A 6,000-nucleotide genomic window follows, 5' to 3' on the forward strand; every position below is an offset into this window, starting at 1 on the left:
CATTTGTTAGTGGATATTTACTCAAGGCTGCCAGAAAGTCCCTAAAATCGATTGAAGTCCCTATTGTTCCTTTAAATTGATGAAGGTCTCTAAAGTCCCTTTTCTTGCTTTGGTTTAAAGCTCCATATCCCTGTGAATATACGGTTTTCAGTGTTTTGTTTCGATTGAGATCCTTGGAATCTGTTTTGGCTCGTCCAAGAAAGACAGAACTTGTTGTTACATAGCCTACAACGTTACTGTCTGGATAGAGCAAAATGACTAGCAACGAAAAGGAGTTGCCCCCTTTACTTCTGGAGTCAATAAGTTAGGAGGCGGCAAAGTTCGGTTGGCTTTGTTAATTACTTAGAAAACTCTTTTCTGGGTTTCACTGTTACACACAGAGAAAAAAAAAAATGAAAGAATTGATCCAAGCACAAAATACGAAGGAGGTGGTGTTAATCAGGTTTCTTGTACGATTTTGAGCTCGCATACATTTCTTGAACTGTTAGACTACTTCCTAGCGCCCTTTTTTATTTGAATGCATTTCTGATAATTGCCTATATATTTTTCGACTATCTTCTTTTCTTTTTTAAGGTTTACGGTTTGAAGTTTCAGTGAATAAGAATGGGAAAGTACAAATTCAAGGAGACTTGGTTGGAAGAGAAAGATTTGACGGGAGATCAAATGAAAGAGTGGTATAGAGCCGTCCCGGGAGATCGGTTCTCTTTCTACTGTTCTATCTTCAATACATCGCTTATCTGCCATAAGGGCTCCTACGCTTTACTGCAGCACGTCAGAACTACTGAACATAAAAAGAATGTTACCATAAAGCTAAAACCGAATCAGCTTCGTCTCTTGGTAGCATCTTCCATGGAGAGTGGTGAACCGGCAAGACTGCCCATACACTTAGGTGCTTATCTATTGTGGGATGATACAACAGTTTTTGAAATTACATGGGCTCTGAAAATGATTGATTTTGACCATTCTGGGAAACCCGTAGACGGAATAGCAGATGTATTTGGAAAAATGTTCAGAGATACAGTGGTCAAAAACTTCTCTTCGAACGAACTACGTTCGCTTATTTTTTAACCGAAGCTCTTGGACCCCATTTCTGGAAGATGACCCTTGAGGAAGCCGGCAACAATTATTATATTGTCGAGTTTAACAAACTCAGAAAGTAAGAAAGAGCTTCAAATGAGGATTCTGGTCCGAAAAGATGAAACGAGCGGTAGAAAGAAATCTGAAAACTGCGTTTAGACATCTGAAAATTTTTTCATTGTTTGTTTTTTTTTTTTATAGTAATCCTAGTAAATCCTGCACCCTTTTCGTTGAATTTGTCTTCCCCCATGACTTATTTCTCCAAGGAAAGATCCTGCCACATAGCTCCCTCCCCTCAACCCCACCCCCAAACCAAACAAATCCCTCTGAAAACGTCTGTACACTTCCCAATAACCATTACAGTATGTAAATACTGGCCAAAGTTTGTAACTTGCAGCCCCTCCCTTGGGGACTGTGGGGGAGTAAGTCATCCCCAAAGACATAGTTATTGGTTTTCGACTATTTTGAACAAAATGGCTATCTCAAAATTTTGATCCGGTGACTTTGGGAAAATATGAGCGTGGGAGGGGGCCTAGGAGCCCGCCAATTTTTTTTGTCACTTAAAAAGGGCACTAGAACTTTTCATTTCCGTGGGAATGAGCCTTCTTGCGATATTCTAGGACTACTTGGTCGATACGATGACCCCTGAAAAAAAAATTAAACACGCATCCGTGACCTGTCTTCTGGCAAAAATACGAAATTCCACATTTTTGTAGATTGGAGCTTGAAATTTTTGCAATAGGATTTCTGAAACGCGGAATGCGATGGTGTGATTTTCGTTAAGATTCTATGGCTTTTAGGTGGTGTTTCCCCCTGTTTTCCAAAATAAGGCAAATTTTCTCAGGCTCGTAACTTTTGATGACAAAGACTAAATTTGATGAAACTTACATATTTAAGATCAGCATGAAAATTCGATTCTTTTAATGTATCTTTTAGTATCAAAATTCCGTTTTTTAGAGTTTCGTTTACTATTGAGCCGGGTCGCTCCTTACTACAGTTCATTACCACGAAGTGTTTGAAATGCCGAAAAAGGACTAAAAAAAAAAAAAAAAAAAAAATTTAGGCCAGAGTTAAATCTTCTTGCGGAATTAGCAAGAAGGGCAAAATTTTGAGGTTTAGCTTACCTGATTGTCTTAAATTTCTACTATCTAATTAACCCGGGATTTGAAAAATGAACTAGTTTAAAGACGACTTCTACAAGAAGCTTTACTCTAGTGGTTACGAATTGGTAACAGAAGTTCAAATTTTGGATAGACCGTTTCTGTTTTTAAATGTGCATTCTCCTTCAAGCCTCGATGCATTTCCGATTTTCAGTTCTCCTAAAATGTTAGAGATAAAGAAGCAAAAATAATTGAAACACAAATTTTGTAATGTATTTTAACTGCGCATCCTAAAATCTTCGAAGAAAATTCCACACAAAATTGAATATTTTTATTTGCAACTCCTCAAAAGTACCAAGGATAAATACCACATTAAAAAAAAAATCCTTCGTAAAAAAAAAAGTAAAAGAATCTCAGATTTTTTAAGGCAAACTTCAAGAGAGACGCGAAACCTATATTTGAAAGCCTATTTTAGCAAAAAGGCATGTTGTTTTCAACAGTTTTTTCAATAGTTTTCAAAGTCGGAAAAAATCTTTCAATAACGTTTATTGTCAATACTTTTGAAACCTAGAAAAAGTACAAAAATAAGATTAAAAGAAAACTCTTTCTGATGAAAGGAAAGAGCAAATCTGAGACTTAATTCAATTAAAATTTGTGCTTTGTAGTGTATGCAATATTTTTTTTTTTTTAAACTGTTGCAAACAAACTGGCTCGTTACATTTTTCTATATTTATAAAATTCTAAAAAACTAGCGCTTTACTGAAAACAAAATTGATATTATGGCTGGTAAAAGACAATGGAAAACTTTATGTATTATTCTTTTATTTTTTGCAAGTTTTCACTCTGGACGCTAAAGTTAGACTTTTTTGTCTCAATTCTTTAAGAAACTGTTCAAATGAAACAATTTAAGGATTACTGTTGTTGAGTGTGAAATATCAGTATTTTTAAATAACTTAAAGACTATAGCGCTAAGAGCGAGGGTTGAGAAAGTAGCAGTCCCCCTCATATACGGATTAATTCTTATTAGTTTGAAGTTTTAATTTTCCTTCTTACTTTCTGTCGAATCACAGTAATTAGCATGTTTTTTTTTGTCAATTTTGAAGAATTGATTTTACTTTTAAGGAACCAGAAAAGGTGCGCTTTGGAATAGTTGGAGTATTAGTGACTGTTAGTGCTGGCATCTATGTTGGTCAATATTTAAGTCGTACAGTGGCACATTTTTTGGAAGAAAATGAGCTTTTCGTCCCGGAGGACGACGATGATGACGATTAAATAAAAATGATGACTCAATTCCGCTACCCAGTTAATTGAATTTAAGCTAGTCAATTAATGAAGATAAATCGTTTTAAATGCTTTTCTGTTTTATTAGAATATCCAAAATAAATATAGAAATTGTAGATGATAAAAAGCTTTTGATTAGGATTACTACCCATGCTGATTTGCCCTTAGGTCTTTATCTTTCTGGAGTCACTTGTAGAGATCTTAGAACAGTAACTATTTCTTCCTTGGCTGCATCACTGAACATATACTCATGTATTTCCTGTTGTTAAAAGTCAAAGAAATTGATTTTGGAACGACTATGAAGAAAATGTAAAATATTTCCTTGAGTTAAAATCAAAAAATCATTTTGATGGTTCAGACAAAAAAAATCTGACGAGTGCTTAGTATTTGGGTTTTTATCATTTTTGTATTCTCTATTGCAGTTATAGAAGAATATGGAGATTGAAAAAGAAAGACGAAACGGTTCCCAGCCAAGATGTTACTAAATGCCAAAGATAAACTAATGAAATAATGTCACCCAGATCCAGTGAAAGTAGTTAATAGCAAAATAAACTGCAGAGTATACTTGTTATAATTTATATTATACAAAATAATGATAGGATGGTTAAATCTTGGCCGAAGTGCTTTAGAAGCTGATAAAACTGAGCTCCTCTGAATACAAGATTGAAATATAAAATAATATTGCAATCAAAGCGCATGAGTAATTTATACGTTATGCTCTTTGATTATATACTCTTGTGGTATACCTATACTTTTAAAATATGCCAAATATATATCCATACTCTTACTAATCTACCCATATTCTTAATATATCCATATTCTTTGTTTATAATAGTACCTGAATTTCTTTTCTAATGAGACAAATTACAAATTTCACAAGGAAACAAGGATGAACTTTTCTTTGGTGGAAGTACAACAATTGGGGTCTATAAAATAAAGGTTTACGCTGAATTCTAAAACGCGTTCAAAATTTTTCGCTGCACGCATATTCGTGAAGTAGCTTTTAAAGCTTATTTTTTCGGCAGAATTTTGTTTTTTGCATAAAATTCTAGGACTTTCTAAACTTAGCTCTCCATGCTGATTTCAGAAATATAATAAGACTTTTACCACCCATGGCTTTCACTTTGTAATTTATTTTAGTTCCTTTTCTTAAAAACCAAAATATATAAAAAAAATTGTGTTAGAGTTAAGTCTGCGAGAAAAACTCTTAATTTCATTTAAATTTCTCATTTTATTTTTGCTTGTTTTTAGTCAAAAATGTGAATAAGCTGAAATTTTACAACTCTAATCTAAAATGTCATGAAGAGTAAAATACTTTTTAGACACATTATTTTGTTAAGAAGTCCATTAGCATTCATGTGTCTTTTTACCACTGCATGGCCACATTGCTCAAAAGAAGTGTATAAGGGGTTGCGCACATAGTTCAGTATTAGCGAATAAGATGAAAATATATTATCAGCAATTCCCGAATACGTTTTTTTATCTATGTAAAGAGCAATTGTTGTTCAAGTTTAAAAGAATTAGTGTCGAGTAAAAAAATACGGCTAATTTTTTTAATTTTTGTCTCGACAGTTTTCAGGAAATTTACAATCTCAGAATTTTCACTTGACAATTTCTTATCCCAACTTTGATAGGAATTTCTGATTTATGGCAGAAAATGGCGGAAATTGGCACTTTGCGCTGACAAGATCTGATATACGCAGAGCTTGTCAACAATCCTAAAGCATTTTACGATCTTATAGTATTTATTTGATCGCATTCTGGCCCTTTTTGGGTTAAAAATTTCGATTTCCAGCACATCTGAAAAAAAAATCTGGAGAAAAAATTAGATATCGGTTAAGGTAGGAGACAAATTAATGGTGCTTTAGAATACAGAATACAAGAAATTCTGATAGTGTGTCTAAGAATCTGACACATGTGAAAAAGAAATAACTTTCGTCCTTTTTCTAACAGTAGGCACATATTTTATCAGTAGTTTTCATATATCTGTTGTGAGTTACTTGTTATACGTTTGATGTTTCTATCACAAGCCTACCTACCAGGTAGGCGTTTCTGGACGATATTGCATATCTAAGAGCCGAGGTTTCCTCCAAATTAATGGATAGCCAGGTATGTATAAATGAATTAATTTCAGGGAAGGAATTAACAGTTTTGGGAGTGGGATCAAATTTGCGGAAACATTTAAAGCAGACAAATTGTGTAATAAATACTAGGTAATTATAAAAGACAGAAACTTTTGAGTTCAAGAGGTAGAGGCCCAAAACCATGTCTGTTTATTGTTCACTCTTACTTTGAAAGTGTATTCGAATTTAATAAAAAAGGCATACAAATGCGGTTATAAGTTTTTATTTGGTTTCAATAGGGAAAATCAGCAAAAAAAAACAACAACAAAAAACGATATGGCTTCTGCTTGGAGGTGTAGTTGTCTATGGGAGCCGATTTTGATGTTAGAATTTTTATTAATAAAAGTGTTGTAAATTAGTTAATTTGCTGATTTATTCAACAAGTGTTGCTTTGTAATCGGAAAATGCTGCACTGAAGG

General features: G+C 33.7%; 1 long non-coding RNA gene across 1 annotated transcript in view; it reads left to right on the forward strand.

Moving 5' to 3' along the window:
• Positions 1 to 3,293, forward strand: part of LOC136039979 (uncharacterized) — a 16,647-nt gene extending 13,354 nt beyond the window's left edge. The window contains exon 3 of the long non-coding RNA XR_010620607.1: positions 574 to 3,293. This is a non-coding gene — a long non-coding RNA (uncharacterized LOC136039979). The remainder of the gene's footprint in view (positions 1 to 573) is intronic.
• Positions 3,294 to 6,000: the final 2,707 nt, after the last annotated feature.

The sequence above is a fragment of the Artemia franciscana genome, chromosome 20 (assembly GCF_032884065.1).
Source record: "Artemia franciscana chromosome 20, ASM3288406v1, whole genome shotgun sequence".
NCBI lineage: Eukaryota > Metazoa > Arthropoda > Branchiopoda > Anostraca > Artemiidae > Artemia > Artemia franciscana.